The sequence below is a fragment of the Protopterus annectens genome, chromosome 13.part0 (genome assembly GCF_019279795.1).
Source record: "Protopterus annectens isolate FY-2018-M chromosome 13.part0, PAN1.0, whole genome shotgun sequence".
Taxonomy (NCBI): Eukaryota; Metazoa; Chordata; order Ceratodontiformes; family Protopteridae; genus Protopterus; species Protopterus annectens.
In genome coordinates, this window is record NC_056747.1 from 1,319,897,326 (window position 1) to 1,319,923,480 (window position 26,155).

The following is a 26,155-nucleotide window of genomic DNA, read 5'->3' on the forward strand; positions in this document are numbered from 1 at the left end:
AACTATAATACCTGTTTTCTTAATATACAAAATCTTTTAATACCTGGAATAATATGTTTTTACTATGGAGGAGAGACTTACAATTATTAAAATGATAATATTCCCCAAGATTTTATACTTAATACAATCAATAATACTTTCACCTACAAAAATAATTATCAAGAAACTGAATACACTAATGTTAAATTTCTTATGGGCACCTAATAGACCTAGGATTGCATTAAAGAAACATACTAATAGCTGGTCTCAAGGGGGTATTTCTTTTCCAGACTTTAATTTATATATTATCTCTTCTATTATAAAAGTTATTACTTTATTAATAGATCAGTCATATATTGCAAAATGGAAAGATTATTGGGAGATAATTAGTATGCACTTCATGAAAATCTCCTTAACACATAAAAATATGATTGTAAATAACTCCATGTTGTGGTTGCTAAAGGAATTTTGTACTTCACCTATTACACCTAAACATATGGTTTGTTACCCATTAAATATTATTATTAGTTATCGTAACTTTATATTCATGCACCCTAAGTATAGGGAATGGAATTTTATTGTATTCCTATAATGTATACTCAGGGTATGCTTATGTCATCTACTTCTGAAGGAGCTCATTTAGCTATAGATAATGATCTAAAGTACTGGTATCAGCTGATATCTGATAATAAAGTTAAAATCTAGATTTCTTAAAACAAGAATTTGATCTAAGAGAAACTTGCTGGTTAGAGGTTCAGATCTTTAGACAACATCTCATTGATAGAATAGATCTAATGTCTATAACAGTTAAAGAATCTATTCCAAAACGGATTGATTACTTGATATTAAATTTACAGCATAAAGTTTCTGATAAAGGTAAACTTTCATATATACATAAAATTATCAGACAAGAAACTTTTACAGTGTAGATTCATACTGGAATTATTTCACCTCTATTAATGGGGACCCACCAACTCAACAAGATAAACAATATATATTGGAATCTGCTTATAGAACTACATCTTCCATTGTCTGGAGACTTTATACATGGAAATTTTTACATAGATCTTTTATACACCTTTGATGATGAATAAAATAAATAATAAAGATAATCTATGTAAGAGATGTAATGTAGAAATTAATGCTGACTGGGCTCATATGTTTTATGACTGTATGAAGTTGAAATAATACTGGAAGTCAATTAATGAATTTTTGCAGGCTCTTTTACAGATAATTTCATTATTTCTAAGTCTCTTATATTATTCAACACACCTGTACCTCAATGTGTTAAAAGATTAAGCTTCCCTTGTTATGGTCTATCCTAGCAGTGGCCAGGAAAATAATAACTAGAAATTGGATTTCAGATACACCTCCTTCGTTCAATGAATTTAAAATGTTATGAATATAATGTGCCATATGGAAATAAGCACAATTAGAATGAGAACAACTAGAAAAACATCATATTATATTGTATGGGATAATTTACAAAATTTGTTAAAAAATTCTAATTTCAATAGCACGGTATTTTAGTTTAAGTAATTGATCTGATTGTAGTGGATGTCTTTGTAAATACTTTAGTTGTTTTGTTGAATATTATAATAATACCTATTTTAATTACTTGTATAAAATTGTTATGATATTTCTCTTATATGTTAAAACAATAAACCTGTTTTGAAAAAAAAGAAAAAGAGGAGTGGCTATTTTATGGAATAAAAGTATGCCCATTCCTAAAACCATTAAGTCTTTTCAGGATGACAAAGGAATGTTTTGTATGGTTACAATACAAATTAATGGGAAGACTTACACTTTAATTAATGTATATTGGATACCTGGAATTGGTATTAATACAGTGAAACATCATATTGATAAGATCATATCATTCTCTATACGGTATATTATTTTAGCTGGTGATTTTAATTGTATACTACATGAAAGTGATACTACCACTATAAGGAAAAGAAGAATTACATCTAATGCAAAACATTTAAATGATTTTGCTAATTCTTATCATTTGAATGATATTAATAATCAGATAGATTCAAAATCATTACCATACACATTTTTTTCTAACAGATACAAAACTTATTCAAAAATAGATAGGGTCTTTATTTCTAACCAGATGGTAACAGATTTAATTAATTCCAAAATCATTTCATGTCCTATATCTGATCATAACTCAATTGTTTTTGAATTCATGATAAAAATACTCATAATATTCAGATCAAAAGGATACCAGCATACTTAACTCAGCTAAAAGACTATAAAGAATATATACTTTCAGAAGTACAACATTTTCTAGACATAAATAATACTCCTGAAGTCTCCTTTGTCTATGTTTGGGATGCCTTAAATTCATATCTATATGGACAAAGTATCAGATGGTATAATAATAAAAGGAAATCTTGTGATAAGGAATTGTTAGATATTCAAAGTAAATTAGACTCTTATAAACATAATAATAAAGAAAATATTATGGACAAGAAAGTTATTGAAGAAATAAACAAACTAAATGAGAAATACAAAGAAATTTTAACTCAGAAAGTTAAAATAACTTTAGAGAAATACAAGTTTTTGTCTTATTCAATAAGCCCCAAATACTTACATAGACTTAAAAATAAAACAAAAGATTGAATAAACAAAACCATATCAAAGAAATCTTTTCTCTAAGGAAAAGAAGAATGTTTCTAGTATACCAAAAATACTGGATGAATTTAGAAATCACTTTCACAAGATTAACCATAACAACATTAACATGGAACCTAAAGATAAAATAAAGGAGTCTATAACCACAAACAAGAATAAAAAGCTTAATAAACAACAGATTAAGCTATTGGACAAGAGTATTTCATATACAGAAGTTATTACACAAATAAATAAGCTTAAATCAAACAAAGCACCGGGTAATGATGGTATTATACCAGAGATATATAAAATCCTTTCTAAAACTACATATTCATTAATACATAAGGTTTTTATTTTGGCCCAAACTGAGTTAATAAACCCCCCATCTTGGCAATATACATTTATTTCACCAATTTTAAAACCTAATAAAGATCCAACTAGATGTTCTTCATATTGACCCATCTCATTACTTAATGTTGATTATAAAATGTTTATGAGTATTTTTGCTGATAGATTGAAGACAATCATCCCGGCATTATAGATATAGATCAGACGGGCTTCATTGTAAATAGAAATACTTTTGATAATATAAGAAGAACTTTAACATTAATTGATTTTGCAAATAGGAAAAAGAAAGATTTAACACTTATTAGTCTTGATATAGGTTCAGCATTTGATTCAGTAAGTTGGGACTATCTGTTTACCTTACTGAAATGCACAAACTTCTCTGATGCATTTGTAAATTTAATTGAGCATTTATACAAAGGAACGCTGGCTTATATTAAGGTAGGAACATATGTTTCACAAAAATACCCATTCTTAAAGGTACAAAGCAAGGATGTCCACTTTCTCCACTATTATTCACTTTAGTAATGGAGCCTTGGGCTAATTTGATTAGAAACAGTACTGACATAGAGGGTTTTGAAATAGACGAAAATACAACATCAAAAATTCAATTTTTTCAGATGATGTTCTAATTACATCAGCAGGATCTAATTCTTCTATGCAGTCTTTATTTGATAAAATGATGAATTTTAAAAGTATTTCTGGTTTAATATTCAATGAAGAAAAACTAAAATACTACCTATATATACACGAAAAAATATTCTCATTAGTGATTTTACTAAATATGTACCCAATTCAGGTCAGATAACTTATTTAGGTATAATACTATCTAAAGATATTAAATCTATTATATATAATAACTATAATACCTGTTTTCTTAATATACAAAATATTTTTAATACCTGGAATAATATGTTTTACTATGGAGGAGAGACTTACAATTATTAAAATGATAATATTCCCCAAGATTTTATACTTAATACAATCAATAATACTTTCACCTACAAAAATAATTATCAAGAAACTGAATACACTAATGTTAAATTTCTTATGGGCACCTAATAGACCTAGGATTGCATTAAAGAAACATACTAATAGCTGGTCTCAAGGGGGTATTTCTTTTCCAGACTTTAATTTATATATTATCTCTTCTATTATAAAAGTTATTACTTTATTAATAGATCAGTCATATATTGCAAAATGGAAAGATTATTGGGAGATAATTAGTATGCACTTCATGAAAATCTCCTTAACACATAAAAATATGATTGTAAATAACTCCATGTTGTGGTTGCTAAAGGAATTTTGTACTTCACCTATTACACCTAAACATATGGTTTGTTACCCATTAAATATTATTATTAGTTATCGTAACTTTATATTCATGCACCCTAAGTATAGGGAATGGAATTTTATTGTATTCCCTATAATGTATACTCAGGGTATGCTTATGTCATCTACTTCAGAAGGAGCTCATTTAGCTATAGATAATGATCTAAAGTACTGGTATCAGCTGATATCTGATAATAAAGTTAAAAATCAAGATTTCTTAAAACAAGAATTTGATCTAAGAGAAACTTGCTGGTTAGAGGTTCAGATCTTTAGACAACATCTCATTGATAGAATAGATCTAATGTCTATAACAGTTAAAAAATCTATTCCAAAACTGATTGATTACTTGATATTAAATTTACAGCATAAAGTTTCTGATAAAGGTAAACTTTCATATATACATAAAATTATCAGACAAGAAACTTTTTACAGTGTAGATTCATACTGGAATTATTTCACCTCTATTAATGGGGACCCACCAACTCAACAAGATAAACAATATATATTGGAATCTGCTTATAGAACTACATCTTCCATTGTCTGGAGACTTTATACATGGAAATTTTTACATAGATCTTTTATACACCTTTGATGATGAATAAAATAAATAATAAAGATAATCTATGTAAGAGATGTAATGTAGAAATTAATGCTGACTGGGCTCATATGTTTTCTGACTGTATGAAGTTGAAAGAATACTGGAAGTCAATTAATGAATTTTGCAGACTCTTTTACAGATCATTTCATTATTTCTAAGTCTCTTATATTATTCAACACACCTGTACCTCAATGTGTTAAAAAGATTAAGCTTCCCTTGTTATGGTCTATCCTAGCAGTGGCCAGGAAAATAATAACTAGAAATTGGATTTCAGATACACCTCCTTCGTTCAATGAATTTAAAATGTTATGAATATAATGTGCCATATGGAAATAAGCACAATTAGAATGAGAACAACTAGAAAAACATCATATTATATTGTATGGGATAATTTACAAAATTTGTTAAAAAAATTCTAATTTCAATAGCACGGTATTTTAGTTTAATTAATTGATCTGATTGTAGTGGATGTCTTTGTAAATACTTTAGTTGTTTTGTTGAATATTATAATAATACCTATTTTTAATTACTTGTATAAAATTGTTATGATATTTCTCTTATATGTTAAAACAATAAACCTGTTTTGAAAAAAAAAAAGAAGTCCTAGACAGCTATCCATGTGTGTAAATGCCAGATCTGAAGCAACATTAATCAATAAAGTTTAAAATGAGATGGTGCTTTGATAATTAATATTTTCAAATAAAGTGTTCAATATTCCTGTAGTCACTGCTTGTGGGTTCTAATCCGACACCAGGCAAATGATAAATGTGATCTTCTAAATAATGTGGCAACATATGTTATATATAACTGTAGGACAGCACCCAGATTAACAGACACGCTTGTGTTCTGCTCATTTTGTCTGATATATGCTGTAGGTTGTAGTTAATAAATGAATAGGGTAAATGGGTAAGGTAATGCAACTTCTATGGAGTCATGCATGTGTGTAAGTCAAGATATGAAGCAACATACATCAAGAATGTGAAAAAGAAGATGTTGCTCTGATAATTTAAGGTTCTAATAAAATAAACAGTGTTCCTGTAGTCACTGCTTGTGCAGCGTAATCCGACACCAGTCAACTGATAAAAGTGAAGTAATAAATAATGTGACAACACCTCAGAAATAAATTTATTTATTTATTTATTTATTTTATTTATTTATTTAAATTTGTTGACCGGGAGTGTCCGACTGGACGTGGGTCCATTTTCAGCAGAGGCCCGGGGAGAAAAGCTCCACAGTAAAATAAACAGACAGTAGTTACATTGGATTACATAGTGATTAACAATTTAACATAGAAATTACTTACAACATATTTACAGATGAAGAACATAGTACATCAGTAGACAACTAGAATCTTTATCTGTGAAGTACATAACAGGCATTAACAAATGTAACAATGAGAAGTTCCTGCCGTATAATAAGTACTAGGCTTATGAGCATCTGAGCTTGCTATCATCAAGGTAGTTAGTGGAGGTGAAAGAAAGGTAGTAGTTGGATGGGGTGGATGATATTAGAGTGGGAGTTGCAAGGGCATAGCCAGCATGTTTTTAGGTGGGCTTTTAATAAAGTTTTGAAGTTGGTGCATGATGGTACAGAGGTAATTGTGGGTGGGAGTGAGTTCCATAATTTGGCTATGGCAAGAGAATAGTGCTTCACCAGCAGAGTTATTGGCTTTAGTGATCTGCAAGTGATTTTTTTTGCTGGATCTTAGTGGTCTGGTGGTGCGATAGGGTTGGAGTAGATTCTGGAGGGATGGGACATTTAGTGGATGGTTTACTAGTTTGTGGGTGAGTGAGAGTTGATACCACTGAAGGAGGTGAGGGAGTTCAAGCCAGCCCAGTTCAGCAAGTGAGAGACAGTGGTGACTACGGTAGGATGCCCCTGTATGAATTTTGCGATTTTGTTGTAGCAGATCTCTAGCTTGTTTAGATCACATTGCCTTAGGTTGGTATATACTGGAGAGGCATAAAGTTGGGTGGAGGTAAGGTGGGATTTGCTATTGAAATCTTTGCTGCTTTGGTGAGAAATTGTTTATTTCTGTATAATGCTCCTAGTTTTTTGTGGACTTTTTTTATGGTCATGGATATGTGAATGTCAAATTTTAGTTTATTGTCTATTTCCACCCTAGCAATTTGGTGTGTTCAGTTGGGTATATAGTGGTGTTGTCTTTTGCTGTGATGTTAAAGTGAGAGTTGTTTTGAGTATGTTTGGTGGGTTGGAAGATGAGTAGTTTAGTTTTGTTTGGGTTGAGTATTAATTGGGCATCGGATAACCATGTTTCAACAGAGGAAAAGACTTCCTGTGTGACTTTTTGCAGTTTGGGTAGGGACTGGGCTGAGCAGATGATGGTAGAGACATCTGCGTATTGGATGAGTGTGCCATGTTTGGTGGCAGAGGCTAGATTATTGGTGTAAACAGAGAAAAGTAGGGGTCCAAGGATGGATCCTTGGGAACCCCTATGGAGACAGGTAGTTGGGGAGATATGTCATTCTGCCATACAACGGATTGTTGGTGGTCAGACAGGTAACTCTGAAACCAGTTGGTGACTGATTGTGAGAAGGATAGGTTATTGAGGACAGAGATAAGTTGTTTGTGTGGGACCATGTCAAATGCTTTAAATAGGTCTAGGAAAGTAGCAGAGGAGAGATAGCCATTGTTTTTATGCTGAAGGATAGTGTTTGTAAAGGAGAGTAAGGCAGTGGTGGTGCTATGGTTTGGTCGAAAACCATGCTGAGTACTGGAAAGGAGGTTGTTAGTAAGGAGGTAGTGTGAGACCTGAGAGTGTATGCATCTCTCTAGTATTTTGGAGAGTGGAGAGAGAATAGCTATGGGGGCCTAATTGGTTAGTTCTCCAGAGGGTCCCCCTTTGTGGAGAGCCCTTATATGTGAGACTTTCCACAATGTGGGAACGTAACTTTCTGACAGAGATCGGTTAATCAAGATGGATACTGGGTAGGCCAGAGCATCAGCTGCGATTTGTAGGTATTCACTTGGGAGGTTGTCTGCTGCTAATTTGGTGGGTTTAAGTTTAGTTAAGAGTTTTTTTTATGTTGGAGGTAGGTACAGGAGAAAAAGAGAAGACAGTGGGGAGATTACTAGTTGAAGGTGTGGGTTGGAGGGGAGGGGGTTGTGTTGTTTAGCTAGTGATAGTATGGTTTGGGTGAAGTGTGTGTTGAATGAGGTAGCAATATTTTCTGAGTGAGGGATGTTAGGAGGAGGGGTACTGACTTTACCTGGGTGGAGGATGGAGTTTATGGAGAACCAGAATTGTTTGGGGCTGTGTTGTGAGGAGTCTAGGGCAGACTGGTAGTATTGGAATGTGTCCTGTTTTATTAGCTTTTTGACTCTATTGCGTAGTTCTAGGAATTTCTGTCTAGCTGAGGGTTTGGTTTGTCAGTGCTCCCAGGCTTTATCCCTGTTTTTCATTTCTGACTTAGTGGTTTTCTGTAGCCATGGGGAGGGTTGTGCTTTGGTTCTGGAAAATCTTATGGGGGCATGGTAATTAAGGATGTTCAGGAAGGTAGTATTAAAAGATTCAACTGCGTCTTCTAGACTGAGGTACTTTAGAGCATGCCAGTTACATTCTTTGAGGGATGAGATGAATGTGAGTGGGTTAAAGTTTATTTTTTTACATATTTGACGATAGATGACAGGTTTAGCTTGGTACAGGTATTTTTTGAGTAGGATTGTTGGGGAGTGATCACTGAGGCTATCTGATAAGCAGCCTGTTATATATGACTGGGGGTTCTTACTGACTAGTATCCAATCCAGGGTGGAGTGCTTGCTGAAGTTTTTATTTATCCTTGTTGGTGACTGGGCTAGTTGGGTGAAGCCATGAAGGTGTACATGATGGGTTGGATTGTTGCCAGAACAGGATTGCCAGTCAATATTGAAATCACCTAAGATGATAGTTTCTTGGGGGAGATGGTGGGTAGACCAGCTGAGGAGGTTTTCTAGTGGAGGGATGTTTTGGCCAGGTGGGAAGTAGCATCCCATTATGTTGATAGTTTTGTTTCGGTTAATTTTGAGGTTGGTATATATTATTTCTTCATTGCCTACTTGTGGAGCTGATGATTTTAAGATCTGGATGTTTAGATGTTGTTTAAATATTATAGCTACACCACCTCCTTTTTTGTTTAGCCGGTCTACTCTTAGTATGTCGTAACCTGTAGGGAGTATTTGCTCACTGGTAATGTGAGGTTTTAGCCAGGTTTCTGTCAGGATGACTATATCTGGGGAGTATAAGTCTATGGTGGCATGGAGTTCATGGACTTTGTTGGATATACTTCTAATATTTAGGCTTAGTAGAAGGAAGTCACTTGGCTTTCTATTGGCTGTAATATGGGAGAAGTTGTGGTTTCTAGTCTGATTATGAGGATTGGGGTTGGAGATGGTAGGGCCAGGGTTGGGGTGGATGTCTCCACTTAGGGCTAGTTTTGATATGCATGACATTATTAGTTTTCTCAGTTTTTGAATGTGTTTGTTTATAAGGGAAATTTTATGATTGTTCTCTGTGGGTAATAGGTATGGTGGGAGGGTTACTATGTTAAGTTGTAGGGATGCTTTACGTTTGAGTAATATAGTTGGTAGAATATGTGGGGGTGCATAGGGATGGTTCTTGAGCTGGTGGGAGGAGCTGAGTATGGGAGAGGCATGGGTGGTGGTGTGAGTAGTAGTACAGTGGTAGTGGTTGAGTGGGGAATGATGGAGCTTTGGTAGGGTGTAAGATATGCAAGGAGAGTGCATGTAGTGAGCAAAGGAAAGGTATGCTTGTACATGTCAGTTGAGGAGGTGTGATAGGAGAGGGAATATGGAGGAGGTAGTGTTGGGTTAGCGCTGTGGTTGGCTATTGAAAAGATGGGAGGGTTTGAGTGCAATAAAGGTGGGACCACTGGGGCGGAGGAATAGGGGCAGGGTGGGGAGCGAAGTGGGTAGAGACCCTGTTAGGTTCTTGTATGAGGGGGCTGGAAACAATCACAAAGCAAGACAAGTATGTGTTAAGAACAATCACAATTGACCAAGGACTGCTCTGAAACTGTAAGTCCTGTCTTAATTTCTCAGGTGGAAAACCAGGATAAATGCAATGCAATACCCAGATTAAGGGTCAAGCTTGTGTTCTGCTCATTTGTCTGAAATATGCTGTAGATTGCACTTAGTAAACTAACAGGGTATATGGGTAAATTAATAGAAGTCCTAGACAGATATCCATGTGTGTAAACGCCAGATGTGAAGTGACATTAACCAATAAAGAGTACATATATTTTATTTATTTATTTCACATTTGTTAACTGAGTTAGTCCAACTGAGTTTGCAAACTAACCCATTTTCAGTGGAGACCCGAGAGGAAAAGCCCCAGCAAACATAAGAAAGATGTAAGTAAAAGAATATGGTGCTTTGATAATTACTTTTTTCAAATAAAGTGCTCTGCATTCCTGTAGTAACTGTTTGTGGGTTCTAATCTGACACCAGACATAGCAATGCATGTGTGTAGATGTGATTTGACACAACATGAATCAATAAAAGTTTTAAAGGAGATAGTGCTTTGATAATTCATGATTTTCAAATAAAGTGCTCAGTATTCCTGTAGTTTCTGCTTGTAGGTTCTGTTCAGACACCAGACACAGCAATGCATGTGTGTAAATGCACAGTTTCACACAACATGACTCAATAAAAGTTTTAAAGAAGATGGTGGACTGAAAATTTGTTTACAATTAAACATTCAGTCTTCCTGTAGTCACTGCTTGTGTGTTCTAATCTCATGGCAGCCAACTGAGAAATGTCCAGCTGTCTACTGTAATTAGTGTGTACGAACATATCTCTCAACTATCATGATTCTTACAGAATATAATGACTATTGCCCCATATGTCTGGTCCTTTGATTTGCAGGTATATGACATTACTTGGAATGCAATTTAATGGCAAATCGGTTATCAGAGCACATTGCTACTAATGTATGAGCACAGTATGTAACAATGTTCCCTGTTGATGTGATGTGCCTTTGTATCATCATTTTGTATGCCTTGGCCCATAATGCCCCATGCTAACAGGTTGAGAGCAATGTACGTGCAACATCATCTATACAATATAAGCAGTCAGTGTTCTCACAAGTGAAATGTAATATATCTAGAAGTATGTAATAGTAGTCTGTGTAGTTATATTACCTGTGAAGTTACTAATGTTCTTCTTTTCTCTGCCACCCCACCCCATTCTCTTCTTTTATTTATTAATTATATTTTTTAGTAAAATTTGCCATTACCATGCTATTTGCAGTTATCGCTTATGTTGGCCTTATGTATGATTTATTATTGTTTTACTGTTAAAAAACTTTCATTTACATTATTTATTGTTGTGTTCCTCATTATATTACTTTCAGTTTGTTTCCATTACTTATTCTTGTTTTCTGTTATGTTATTAATTACATTTGTTTGGTTATGTTTTATTTTTATTTATGTTTATATTTAATTTACCACAGCACGACAAAGTAGGCCGGTTCCCGGTGATCCACCTACCTTGGCTCCCCCAGCTGAGGGGCTGAGGAGTGTAGCCTGGTGGTGCCCCCCTGCACTACCTGGTCCATTGGGTAGTTCCACCCCACAGGCTGTGGGTGGTCCCCCCTCTAGGAGTGGAAGTGCAGGGGTGCTTTTGTCCCCTGCAATGAACTGCCAGGCATGGTGCATAGGATGCTACACCAAACTGTTGGTGCGTGCCTACACTGGATGATGAGCATGCTGTTCATCCTGGTGGGGCAATCTGGCCCCAGGCACTGACATTGACCACTGCCTCCATAGGAGCAGTGAAGGTTCAGTGCTGACCGTCCCATGGGTGAGAACTTGAGCCTAACTGCTACTCTGTCTGACATCCACAGGACAGGGATTCCGCAACACCCTCCCCAACCAAGGTGTTCAATACCCTCTTGTGTCTGCCGTCTTGTCTGTCTTTTGTCTGTCTACAAAAGCATCCTCACATTCCCAACTTACCTAACCCACAGATACCTATGCCCCTTCCCCAACATTCCAGTCTCACCTTAAAAAAAAATGGGCACCTGTCTCAAAAACAAAAAACAAAAAACAAAACATTGTCCTGTACATAGCTCTCCATTTCACACACGTGTCCACTGGGCACACTTAATTTGATCCAATTGGCTTGAAAACACACTTATGTTGTTATCACCTCTCTCTCTGGGGGTGACAGTCCAAATTTAGCTAAAAAACTGTTAAAGTACACAGTTGTTGCCGTAGAAGAAATGGATAGCTGTGGTTCTTTCCTACACCATTCCTGCACATACCTAGCTGCCTTTCACTGTTTCCCCCCTGGTAGCACCCCATTTCACCACTGTCCTATCTCCCCATTTTTCTTTTCTTTTAAGAATCTAAACTAACTGGTGGTGTATTGATATATGTATTTGAAAAAAAATAGTAATAACTTTTAAGCATTACACCTGCACCTATTTCAAACCCAGGACCATAGCAATTGCAGAACACTGCATCAACTCACCAAGCCACACAGCCAGTTGACTGCCAGTGGTGTTTTAAGCAAAATATAAAAATAGTCATTTTCCATCATTAAGCACATTTAAGCCACGTTGTGCATCATATTGCATCGTGCAAATCAGCTATAAGATAAATGGAAAAACAGGAGTGTAACTGGGACTCTAGTAGAGAAAGACATCAATATAAAGCCATACACATAATAATAAATGTAGGCGAGATATGTAACAGCAGGTAACTATGCAATTATATCTGCAACATGTACGAATACACCTGCTATGACAGTGACTCAGTAGCTCAATCTGTTAAATGCTTTAAAAACATTTGTTTTCGGTCCACATGTTCCTGGGTTCAAATACAGCTGTGGCTAGTATTTAAAATACATGTATGTATACATCACCAGTATAAATTCTGATATCTATGACTATCTCATCACCTATTTAACCACCCAAAGCAGTACAGTTTGAATGCCTGCTTCTAAATAATAGCAGTCAAAGGCCTACAAATGGACCACATTTAAACTATTCCTATTACAACACTAGAAAGTGCATAGAATGTCAGGTTGTGCATTAGTATTAATTCCCAGAGGAATTTGAAGTAATCTTAAATGAGGCTCTAGCCATATCAGATTGCAGCTCTGGCAAATGGTTTCCATAGTGATAGTATATAGGCACCATAGCTGCAAAAGTAAGACATTGTATATATATGGAGGCAGAACAAGTGCTGCTAGCATATGTTCTAGATGACTACCATGATATAAATACATAAATTTGCAGCTATTCAACTAGTTGATATAATGATTACGTACTTTCTACCTTGTTGTAGGATACCAAGTATGTTTTACTCATACTAATACTACAATATACTTACCTAAGTATATACCTTAATTTATGGGATGAGTTCTTCTAATTTAGCTCCATTGCACTAAGGCTGCTAAGCAGGTCATACACCTACTCTTGGCTGTTGTTGTCCTAGCTATCTGCAGACTCTCTAACTTATGTCTGCTATCTTGCAGTGCAGCACTAGTTCTAGCCTTAGTACTCACATTCATGTAATGGGTGAAAGCCAAGTACAAACATTCTCTAAATGTGCTGATATAATCTCTAACCTGTAATTTCACTCCTAAAATGTGTGAGGAAGGGAAATGAATCTACTTTGAGGCCTTTGGTATATTGTTGAGAAGCATGGGATTAGCTGATTATTTTGACGATGTATTTTATTTATTTGTTTATTTATTTAAGATTTGTTTACTGGGAAAGTCCAACTTGGAACAAAGCCAATTTTCAGCTGTGGCCTGTATGTCTTTGTAATTATAATGCAAATCCGCTGTGTATGCTGCATGTAGCATTCCTGAAATCCATGTGATTGTTTCAGAGGCAGAAATCTTCAGCTGCTAATAAGAACCAATCTTAAAAGTAAAACTTACCTGGCCCTAGGGGAACAATCATGCGTATGAGGAGTTAAATATTTATATATCATTTTATCTTTCTATTCACACACAGTGCACTCATATAGCTGTATCTTTCAACAGAAGAGTTCTTGGCCACTCCAACAGGTATGCTGTTTCCAACGCCATGAGTGGCAAGGGGTTTGAATATACTTAGGGGGAATGCGCATTACATCAGTAAGCCTTTCTTGCAACTGTACTGATGGCATGCCCGTGATCTCCAGCCACAGTTGCAAATTCAAGGTGATGATGTGAAGCGTACAGCAAGGATACAATGCTCTGTGCTACCTAGGTACACAGGTCTCCCGGATACTTCCTTTGTTAGCAGTTGTAGTTGTACACTGCTACTTGGTTGGGACTGTTGTTTATACATATATTATGGGTTGGGGTTTCCCTGCTATGGGGCACACTACTATGTACCCCTGTGTTTGTTGTGTAATCATACGTGAGTATCTGTCATGTCACAAACAGCAGTGGGTCACTATTGCCTACTATCCTATTGCTTCCCATAGCCTTTGTATGCTTCTGGTACACTGTTGATTGCGATGTAACTGCTGGAAGGGTAATAGGATTTCCTTTCTAGCTGTATCTCTACACTGTAATTCCCACGTATGTGATCCTGATAATGCGGTTCTTACTTATTTGTATTTCAGGATATCATGCTACGCTACACAATTGCAAGTACCTTCTACTAAGGCAGTAAAATAACCCTACTACCAAAGTCTTGAGGACTACCACTGGGCTTTTAAGTCCTACATGCAGAGGGAGGGGCAAGCAGGCAAGAGCATGCAGCCTTGTGGGATGAACTGGTGCACAAGACATTGCTGTATATCACTAGAATTGCACATATGAGTAAAAAGTGATACTGTGCCACTGTAATAAGGATTAACTGATATAGATGTGCAGAGTACGTGGCCAGGGATTGCCAGATCACTGGTGGCAGGCCTGCAGCAGAACAACCTCTGTCAGCCACAGAAGAATTCTGGTAACTCTTGTACAGGATAGCTCGCAGGTAATTCAATATGTTGTGGATGGTGTACTTTGGATAAGGCTTGATGGATCAGCATTGAATACTGTGGCGCCCGTGCGCGTCGCCGCTGTTCCGCCATACCGTTTGTCTCTTCGTCATTCCGGTTTTGTGCCTTTGTATCTGTGGGCTATGGGGGCAAACCATCATGGACCTTATCATAAAATATATAGGTAATCCTGCTGTGCTGACTCCATACAGCTCTGATTTGCTGTAAAGGGGAAATCCGCGTCTCAATAAACTCTGAGAGAGCTACCAAGGACCTAGGATGAGGGAGAAATCTATGCATAGCAGCCTACCTTGATTCTAGCCAAAGCATTTGACGCTATCCCCACTCTAGCCCCTTCTTCATTACTAATGCACCTAACAAGGCATTGACCTCTTATATCATTACTGGCCACCATCACCCCAGTGATAGAAGGATAGTTAGCCAAAATAAGGTAATCCACCTCCAATATAGAGGATGTAAATTCCAGTGTGTTCTCACAGGATTTAGCCATGGGTCCTCTACTTTCTGCTCTGGAATCCATTCTCCAAAAAGTATGTAAGCACAAAGTATAAGGTCTGGTGGCTTCGATAAGGCCTGCTTGATGCCTGCAAACTGGGAGTGGCTGCAGAATCTCCTAAAGTATATTAATATCTCATACTTAGGCCTCTTTTACTTGAATAAATGATTGTTGCTGTGTTATACTTTAAAGTAATGTAAATATATATATATATATGTATATATATATATATATATATATATATATATATATATATATATATATATATATTATCATTTCTGTTTCAGTAATAAAGTGATGTTCCTGCCAGATACTACATCACAGTAAAATACCTGACATACATACTCAGGGTGAGACCTGGGGTACACAGGCTGAGCAGCCAATTTACCTTCCTTTGATTACTTATGTCCTCAGAGTGGTAAAGTGAAGGGCATTCTATCATGCTTATGTAATAAGTGAGTGGCATTGTCTCCAGAAAAAGTAGATGTTATAATCTCTAAGTGTCCTCTTCCCTCTGTAGCAAACCAATACTCTAGTGCACATCCTTGGTGTATGTACTCCCAAGCACATGTGGGTAAATTGAGAGACTAAGTATAGGTTCCTCAAGCAAGGGAATTCAGGTCTCTGTGCATTCGGTTCATGGGATCTTCTGATAATACTGACACTTTTAGTGTGCGCTTGCATTGACTACCTCCAGGAGGGGTGATTCTGTCTTGCAAGGGCGAAGCAATCTCTGGACTTGCTGTCTTTGGAAATGCTGCATAATCCATATGAAATGGTAAGCATCATTACTTGGCTGTATAGACCTTTAATCTATAGTGACACTTAATGCAATCTGCTGGAGAGAACTTATTCAAGAGGTCCCTAGCCCCAAGGGCACATTGACTAAGTTGTTGACAGCTAAAAACCGATGAGCTAGAGATTTTAAACAAGGGCTTGACCTTTGTTCCTAGCAATAAGTGTGTATATAGCGATATTGTATTTGACTTGATGTTGTTCTGTAGGAGAGTGATGTTAAAATTGATTTTTAATAACCAAACTCATGGAGCCATAGGTCCTAGGACCCCTAGCACATTTGCTCCCAATTTTACACCAACACTTAACTTGTTCATGAACGCTTGTGAGAATGACCTTTTTAAATATTTCGAGGAGAGAAGTGCTAATAGATATTATAATCTTACACCGACACAAAGGACTGCTTTACATGGCCTTATGGACAAGAAAGAAATCACCATTAAGATGGCAGATAAGGGGGGAGCCATCGTTGTATTAGATACATGTTGGTATGAAAGGAAATTGTTAGACACACTGACTTTAGATGGAGCATATGTACCCATCAACCCTTTACAAGTTAGAATGATTATAGATAATGTACACAGTCAGTTAAACAATTTATTAGAGAGGGGGTTGTTAGAACATGAAGTCTATGAGTTCCTCAAGGTAGATAAACCAGTTACGCCTGTATTCAAGGCCATGCCCAAAATACATAAATCATTGATAGACCCACCACTCAGACCCATTGTTTTGGGGAGAGGGTGGGTCACTGAGAATATTTCTATATGGTTGGTGTTTATACTTAAACCATATTTAGAACAGATAGATAACATTCTAAGAGATACAGGGCATTTCTTGGGGCTATTAGCTGTGGCCACCAAGCTCAAACATGGTGGATTATTGACACATTGGCTACACCAAATTTAGATGTCAACAGTTTGTTTACCGTTATTGAACAACAATATGGGATAACAGCAGTGGGTGAAGTAATAAGTAGATTGGGAGCAACTGAGCATGTTTACTGGTTGTGGAGAATTTACCAGCTTTGGTATTGAACAACAATGTCTTTATAGGACCAGGGTCCATATAGACAAGCACAGGTAGCTATGGGCACCCCTGTGCTAATACATATGCAAATTTGGTTATGTCCAAATGGGAAACCAAGGAAATTCTTAATAATCAGGAATGGAATAAGTACATAGTTTTGTATGTCAGATTTGTGGATGACATTTTTATTTTGTGGGATGGGGACACTTCTACCTTTGAGAGCTTTTTAGCCTTTCTCCACACCACCACCACTTTTTTGACCTTTAGTGCCAAAACTTCTTTTACTCAGATAGAGTTCCTGGATGTTTGTGTGGAACAGAGTAACCTTGGCTTCACCTCGAAATTGTACAGGAAACAATGTTGGCAAAATGCATTGTTATCCTATGACAGCATGCACCCGAGGCATATCTTTCTCAATATTGTCAAGAGCCAAGTGGGTAGGATATCTAGGGTATGTTCTGAAGATACTTATTGTGATGAGGAACTTTCAAGGCTGAGTGGACATTTTTTGGACAGGGGCTATGAGAGGAACATGGTTAGTAAGGTGGTTAGTAACAATGTATTACATAGGAAGACAAAGAATAGGCCATGGATGCAAGGTCCTGTTATTGGCAGACAAATAGATACAGGATTATGTAGTAGCAGGAAGGAACAACCTAAAATACTTTTAACGTATGGTAGTAATATTAAAGACATATGTAATATAGTTCAGAACAATTGGAATATCCTAAGAAGTGATATTAGTCTTAAGGACGTAGTGGCATAACGTCCCATGTTTAATTATAGGAGAAACAACAATCTCAAGGACCTGTTATGTAAGGAGACATATTTGAATAAGAGACCTACAATAGATATTAGAGCAGGCACATATCCCTGTGGTAACTGCAAGGCTTGTCAATATATTAATAGCGACACTGAATATAAACATCCTGATAAGACACAAACTTTTATATTTAAAGGGAGGGCTACTTGCAGGACAAAACACTAAGTATATATGGCCAATTGTGAACAATGTGAAAGTTTTTATGTAGGTATGACAAATAACATGCTGAAGGTTCGGATTTTACAGCATATTAGTAATATTAGAACATGCAACAGCAATGCTTTATTCAGACATATAGAGATTAATCCCACACACACTTTTAAGTTCAGATGCATTGTAAATATTGCCACTAATGAGAGGGGGGGGACATTCAGCACAGAACAGCATTAGCTGAATCCAAGTGGATAGTAGATTTAAGAGCACATAGACCACCTGGTCTTAACGATGTTTTACCAATTAAACCTGCTTTACAAAAAAGGCGGGCTTTTAGGAGTAAGTGATTGGATGATCTGTGTTTTAAATATGGTTGCTTTTGTTACTTTGTATTATGTCTGATGAAGGATTATTCCGAAAGCGCTTACTTTTAATAAAGGAGATTCCACAAAGAATAATTCAGCGGTGACCTGTACTTTATTTTTCGTAACACTAGAAAGTGCATAGAATGTCAGGTTGTGCATTAGTATTAATTCCCAGAGGATTTTGAAGTATGTAATTCAAATGAGGCTCAGTCATATCAGATTGCAGCTCACAATGGTTTGCTAGTGATAGTACAGGCAACCACAGCTGCAAAAGTAACATATTGTACATATATGGAGGCAGCGCCAGAAACAAGGGTTGCCAGCACATGTTCCAGATGACTACCATGACATAACACACAACTTGGTAGCTATCCAACTAGTTGACATAATGATTACTGTAGCCCCTACCTTGTTGTAGGATACACCAAGCATGTTTCCCTTTACTCTGTTAATAATACCTTTGGCTAACATACTTACCTTAAGCACATACCTTACTTTCCAGTGGGATGAGTTCTCTCAATCTAGTCTGGCTGTACACCAAGGCTGCCACAGGTCACACACTCACTCTTAAGTGTTGTTGTCCTGAATATTCTGCAGACTCTCTAACTTATGTCTGTTATCTGCAGTAGCAGCATCAGTTTCAGCCTTTAGTACTCACATCTGTATGTAACAAGTAGCTGCTACAAACATTCTCTCAATGTGCTGACATAATCTCTAACCTGGTAATTTCCACCCTAAAATGTGAGGCCTTATATATTGTTGAGTAGTTGCATGGGATTGGCTGATTATTTTATTTATTTATTTATTTATTTAAGATTTGTTTACTGGGAAAGTCCAACTTGGAACTTATCATAGCTTTCAGTAACAGTGATGTTCCTGCCAGATACCACATCAATAGCAACACCTGACATACATACTCAGGGGTGGGAGACCTGGGCACACAGGTTGACAGCTAATTTACCTTTGATTACTATGTCTCTGCAGTGGTAAGAAGGGCATTCTATCATGCTTATTTAATAAGTGAGGGCATTGTCTCCAGAAAAAGCAGATGTTATAATCTCTATGTCCTCTTCCCTCAGCAAACCAATACTTCAGTGCAATATCCCTTTGGTATGTACCTTTCCAAGCACATGTGGCAATTGGAGAGACCACATAGGTTCCTCACAAGGGGAATTCAGGTCTTCAGCATTTGTCCATGGGGATCTTCTGATATCACTGACACTTTAGTGTGTGTCATATTGACTACTCAGAGGTGATTTCTGTCTTGCATATGAAGCAATCTCTGACCCTGCTGTTTTGGAAATGCTGCATATCCATAAGTGAAATGGTACACTGGTTACTTGCTGTATAGACCTTAACCTGGTATATGACACTAATGCAATCTGCTGGAGAGAGAGAATTATCTGCCAGAGTTTAACACATCTTTGGAAAGGACTTCCATGTCATGTCAAACAGAGCACCTCCTTGGCCCTCTTTAGATGCAATCTGTACAATTGGATAGGCAACTGTAATTTCACCATGGCAGTTCTACCTGTGTCCCTCTTGGAATGGGGCAATAGGTGCTGATTGTGTACATAAGGGTAACAACTTGACTAAGATTTTAAGGGCACTAGTTCATTAGCTTATGATCCCATAGGCTGATATAAAATGCTCTAACATCCACACATACAAACTTGGCTGCAGTGAGAATAATACCACAACCTAGATACATCTACAGAACACTGTTCACACACATACAGTGGGCTGGAGTGAGATTAGAACCCCTACCTATCTACTGTTGCACATTACATATCACAGCACTTAAAACACATGTCATGACTCAAGTCTACTTTGTAAATGAAAGCAGGTGAAGTAATCCTAGAGAACATAAACAAGCCCTGTGTTGAACAGCTTGGGAGGCCTGCAGAGTCACATTGCTTCCTATTGTCATCTGCAGCTAGTAGCCTAACACTCAGAAAATTGTTTTGTAGCCTAGCTACATGACAACAGCACCAATATTTGGCATAAGTGCCTGTTTGCATTTTGATAGACAAATCTGTGGCAAAGCTAAATTAGCCCTGTCAATGACTGTGCACATGACATAATATATTGCACAGCTTGTTCAGTTGTTGGTGCATGTGTGCAGGGCTGGTATTAGCATTTTGGGGGCTCCCAACAAATGTCAAGTTTGGGGCCCCCCATAGTCACTTCCATCAAAGTATCACCCTGTCATTGCCCCCAAAAGCAGCCTTTTTGTTCATGTTGCAAATGTTTAGGAGTAGTATGTACAGACTGACCTGTAGCTACAATGCTCTTACAGTACAACAGGCATATGTGCCACATTGTGTTCGCCCATCTCACAGAGGGACAGTCACAGTTACTAGCATTTTAGTTACAACAATGATACATAAAATCAATTCTATGTACAGGTCTGGACTTGGGTGAAATGCTGTCTATATGCTCTGAAGTGCATTTTATTTTCTTTTTTCTTTTTTACATAATCTTTTCATCCAATGATGGGTTGAACAAAAGTTATGATTAAGGAAAGAAATTCAGTATTGCTGTTCAGCTTAAGTTTTCTTTGCATCCTTTCAGCACACCTTTCCTAACCAAAACAACATAGTAATAGCCATTTAGGAAACAGCACAGATAAACCAGATCCAAAGAAGTCATAGAGTTATAGGTGTTCTGGGATGCATTTTAAAGCATTCTCCCAACCTTTTAATCCAGTGGTGTCCTAAACAAAAACATGAGTAAGAAAAATGTCAGCATTTTCTTTTTCTTTCAAGGAAGACATAAGCTGTGCCTGTGAAGATATGTTAAGGCTGCCAGCCTAGCCAGATAGAATTTTGTAGATAATGCTGTCATTTGTAAATATTAATATAAGTCACATGCTTGTTCTGTTAAATAACAAAATTGTATTGGATGTTGAACTTCAAAAATGTAACCACATTGCACTCTGCTGGAAGAAAGCTGATAAGTCAAGCATTGTATAATTGTTTGATCTCAAAACTCGGAGCTAAGATGCCTGGATGAAGGAATTATTCCTATTGTTTTGAGACCAGAGTTAATTGTTAGAATTTACATGTATAATGTCAATTATTGCTGTTTTTCCTGAACAGGTGCAAGCTTACTAAGAAATGTAAATGTAGAGTTTCTGTAAACCTGGGAAACCAGAGAATTGTTAAGAATGATGCAATCTAAAATGAGTCAGCAGAATATATTATCAATTTAAAGGACTTTCTCAGAGACAGAGAGAGAGCATTTTGCATTTGTCTTGAGAACATCCAACTCACCAGCACTCTGCCTGTGCTCTGTGTATAAGTAGGATCTTAGACTTTAGTGTCTCTCTTAGAAATAGCTAGGAAATAGGAAGGTTACTCTAGCTGTTTTTGATATTGATGTCAGAACTATTCTACTGTATTATTTTAAGCATTTTCCTGTGATCTCTGAACTCTTGACTAGCACTGTGTAGTAAGAAGTATTGTGTTCTTTATTGTTTATTAAATATTTTTTAAACTTTCAACTGTGACTGCTTTGTGTAGGATAATTTAAGCTCTGAAGTACATTGCATGTATATAGTGATACTGGTCAAGCCACTCCAGTAAGCCTTAAAAAGTTCTGGTCATACTTACTAATTGGATAATAATATTGCACAATAATAACTGGACACCCTTTGATAAGGGCCTTTTTAGTAGCTGATAAGTAAGGGTCCTGGTGGCAGTCATTACTACCTTATAGCCGGACAGAAGGGACACAGCTAGTGAACCTGTGCCAGTCTTCCCCAGGAGTGTCTATGTGGTTGTATATAAATCATATCTCAAAGTGTGTGTGTGTGTGTGTGTGTGTGTGTGTGTGTGTGTGTGTGTGTGTGTGTGTGTGTGTGTGTGTGTGCGTGCGCGTGTCAGATACTTGGGCAAGGACACAGAACACTGGTTGGACATTGAGAGTGCTAGAAGGACTTGGCTTGGGACCCTGGATATGGACCCCACTCTATAGCTGTGCCAGTGGGGAGTCTTATTGGAGATCTGGAGAGAAAAGGAGAAACCAGCCCAAGACTCACTGTGATCTCTGTGTGCTCTTAAGTGAAATTGTACTTTACTGTGTGTGTATTTGATATTGTTCTCAATGTGGACACCACTCACTGGTGTTAGTGGTGAGGACTGAGACTCCTTGATTACTGGGCCAGTACATGGGCATCACAGTGGCCAAGACTTAATATTCAAAGATGACAAAATAGTAGCTCACAACAAACTAACAAGCCATTTGTTGTCTGGATAAATAGGTCCAATCTGGGAAAACGGCCTGCCTCCCTACCTCCCCCCACACACACCAAAAAAAGATAGTCACTGCCTGTGCATCCCTCTGGTGTTAGACTGGGATAAAAGCAGAGGTTCAAATTGCCTCAGTCATGTGTTTCAAGTGAGTGCTGACATACATATACATAGCATGACTCCTCAGTCCTCAACCCAAACTGTCAAAGGCAGCTACCTATATACATGCCTGAAGTGTGATTGTGAGGAAAGTGAAAAGAATAATGATCACAGTAATGTATTCAGCTTTGTTGCTCCCAGACAGTACACACTGCCCCTACACAAGATATAGTAACCTTCTTTGTACACCTCTGAGGTCTGTGAGAAAAGTAAAAGAAACAATGACCACACTGTCCCCAGCCCAAACAAAAACCTGTAATGACATCATGGGCACACCTCTATGGTTAGACTGTAATGAAAATTAAAGAAGTAACCTCCCCCATAACCTACTGCAGCTTTCTGTACACACACATCTGAGCAGGGCTGGTTTTGGAATGGGTACAGCTGATAGCAGAGGCAATTATCAGCTTTATCCTAACAGAGTCAGCCCTGTTCAGATTAAAGACTAATCAGAAAATTATTAATTTTTCTCAGTTTTTCCTCAACCAGCAACAGCTTTTGTGGGGCCCTCACACAGTCAAGGATGATTAAGGGAGCCCCCTGTATCAATGTATACAGTCTGGGAAGTGAGGGCCACCAGACTCTTCGAAGATGGAAGTGTCTGAATGTTCTGTGATATATTTTATGCATTACTTTTGAAATATAATTACTTGTTAGCTACAGTTTTCACTGATACCCAGAAGAATAATGTATGTGTCCTGGCATTACCTAGGTGTATGCACAGATAAAAATCAGTGATATTTTTTAGAAATACACACACACCATAGCGATACTAGTTTTGTATTTATTTCAGTAAACAGCAGTACGTTGTACACCACACTGGCACTGCCACACCAGATCAGTGACTGCTGTTTAGCGGTCGTCAAACAGCAGCAGGTGTAAGTCACTTTTATTTATCTCAGTGAAGAGTAATGCATACCTGTCACTGTCTCTGATTTCACAGACCTTCCCTGACTTTGCTCATAATTTTGCTCTGCCCTTCATAAAAATTTTGATTTGCTAATGAATCATTCAGGAATACAGACAGTCAGTAATTCCAGGCATCAGAGGTTTATACCTCTTATTGTCCAAAAAAATGCATGTTGATGCAAAAGGTGTTATTCTACTAACTTTTTTAAGTAAATTAGAGTAATATTTAAAACATGTTCCTAATTTAGAGCCTTTATTCTGCTATTATTTTTGGAATTGTGCTGAATTCTTCTGCAAAGAAGTTGAGAGTTGCATTATCTGGTGTTCTACCAGTGTTTATAAAACTCCCTGAAAGAAAAAAAAACATCCCTGAAGATCAGAAGCATCAGCTCTTCTTAAAATACAAGGTTTGCACTCAAATCAGTCGCTCCACCCTGCTGATCTCTCTACTGCTTACCCTGCTTATGTTCATTATCAGCTTTATCCTAACATGGTCATAACACAGCCCTGTTCAGGTTAACGAGTTTAATCAGGAAATCGATATATTTTTCCTCATTTTTCCTATCCATCAGCTGCTTTTGTGGGGCCCCACACAGTCAAGGATGATTAAGATGCCCCTTTGTAGTCACAGGTATTGTAGGTATCTAAAGTTGGCTGTATTGTTGGTTTTAGTGGAGAGAATGTCCACCAAGCAGGGTTTAACTAAGCCAGAACCACTGTGTCAGTGGTCTAATATTTAATGGGATTGTGAAACCTGTTAATTGATTAAACATTGTTACTATAACCAGAGATATATTTGAATTTGAAAGGAGATAAAAATGAGTTATTAATAACCTGATTTATTAAGTATACAACATTGCTGTACTAGTTTTTGTTAGTTTGACAAACATGTTACAAAATATCAAGATAAGATATTTTGCTGTGGTTGGGGGGCCCCTAAGAACAGGGGGCTCCCAGCGACTGCAGGGTTCGCTGGCGCCTAAATCCGGCTATGCATGTGTGGTGAAATCTAGCAGACACAGGGGGCTGTAGTGAATGTGGGTATTGTTGCTGCCATAGATACAAACATATGTCTTGACAATATATGTACGTATTTGTATATTACGCCATGCATTTTCAAGGTTTCCACATACAGTAAAATAGTGAGACATGGTATAACTCACCACTGTCCAGATGTCTGCAGCAAGTGCACAGGTTTGACTCATACTTATGTGCGTTTCACACAAAATTGTGGTTTGCTGTCAAATGTGGCATCATTTACACATGACATGAGAGAAGACTGCCAGAAATCTGAACTTCAAATGTCCCAATAGTCCTCCAAATGCAACACATGTTATTATACGCACTTTCACATTTTTTAAGTACATTAGCTAATGTTGAGCCCTTACTTTTGGTCCTTCATCCAGCATTATAAGTGTCGCAGTCAGCTTTACTCTCAATGAACTGGGTATGTAGGGCAATACAGACATATACACACACACACACACACACACACACACACACACACACACACACACACACACACACACACACACACATATATGTACATAAATATAATAGCATATATATCTATATATCTATATGGTTCTACTTCAAAACATATAATTCCCATAACATCGAATCTCAAAACACTGAGACATTAACATCGAAAACCCAAAACACTGCAAACACACTGAAAACTCAGAACACTGAAACTTTGCATCACAACATTGAATACTGCAAAACACTTATAAATAACATCCCCTCTACCTATAACAACACCAAACTAACAACCACACTTTTTACTATGTTCCCGCAACCCCCCTTAAATTAAATATACCAACTCCGAGATCACACTACAGTGGAAAAAAGTTGATTTCCTAACCCTACTGTGTCGCGATCACAATACAGAATGTACACATAATGTCTAAATCGCTTACCTTTATGGCCTAAAACGTACAGATTGGCAAAATAAACACTATATAAATAGTATAAATTCCTACACTATATAAATAATAACTATATATATAAAAACTACAACAGCTTATAGTGATACCACAAGATTAACAGATTAAACTATAACATTTACATGTTTGATGATACACTACTCAATGTTATGTATTTTCAGTGTTATGAAATTTGATGTTATGAGTTTTCAGTGTTTTGGGTTTTCGATGTTATGGTCTCAGTGTTTTGAGTTTCGATGTTATGAGAAACCATCTATAAATATATATATATATATATATATATATATATATATATATATATATATATATATATATATATAGTGAGAGAGAAAGAGAGAGATAAAAATAGATATATATAGATATATATGTACATTTGTAAGCAAATT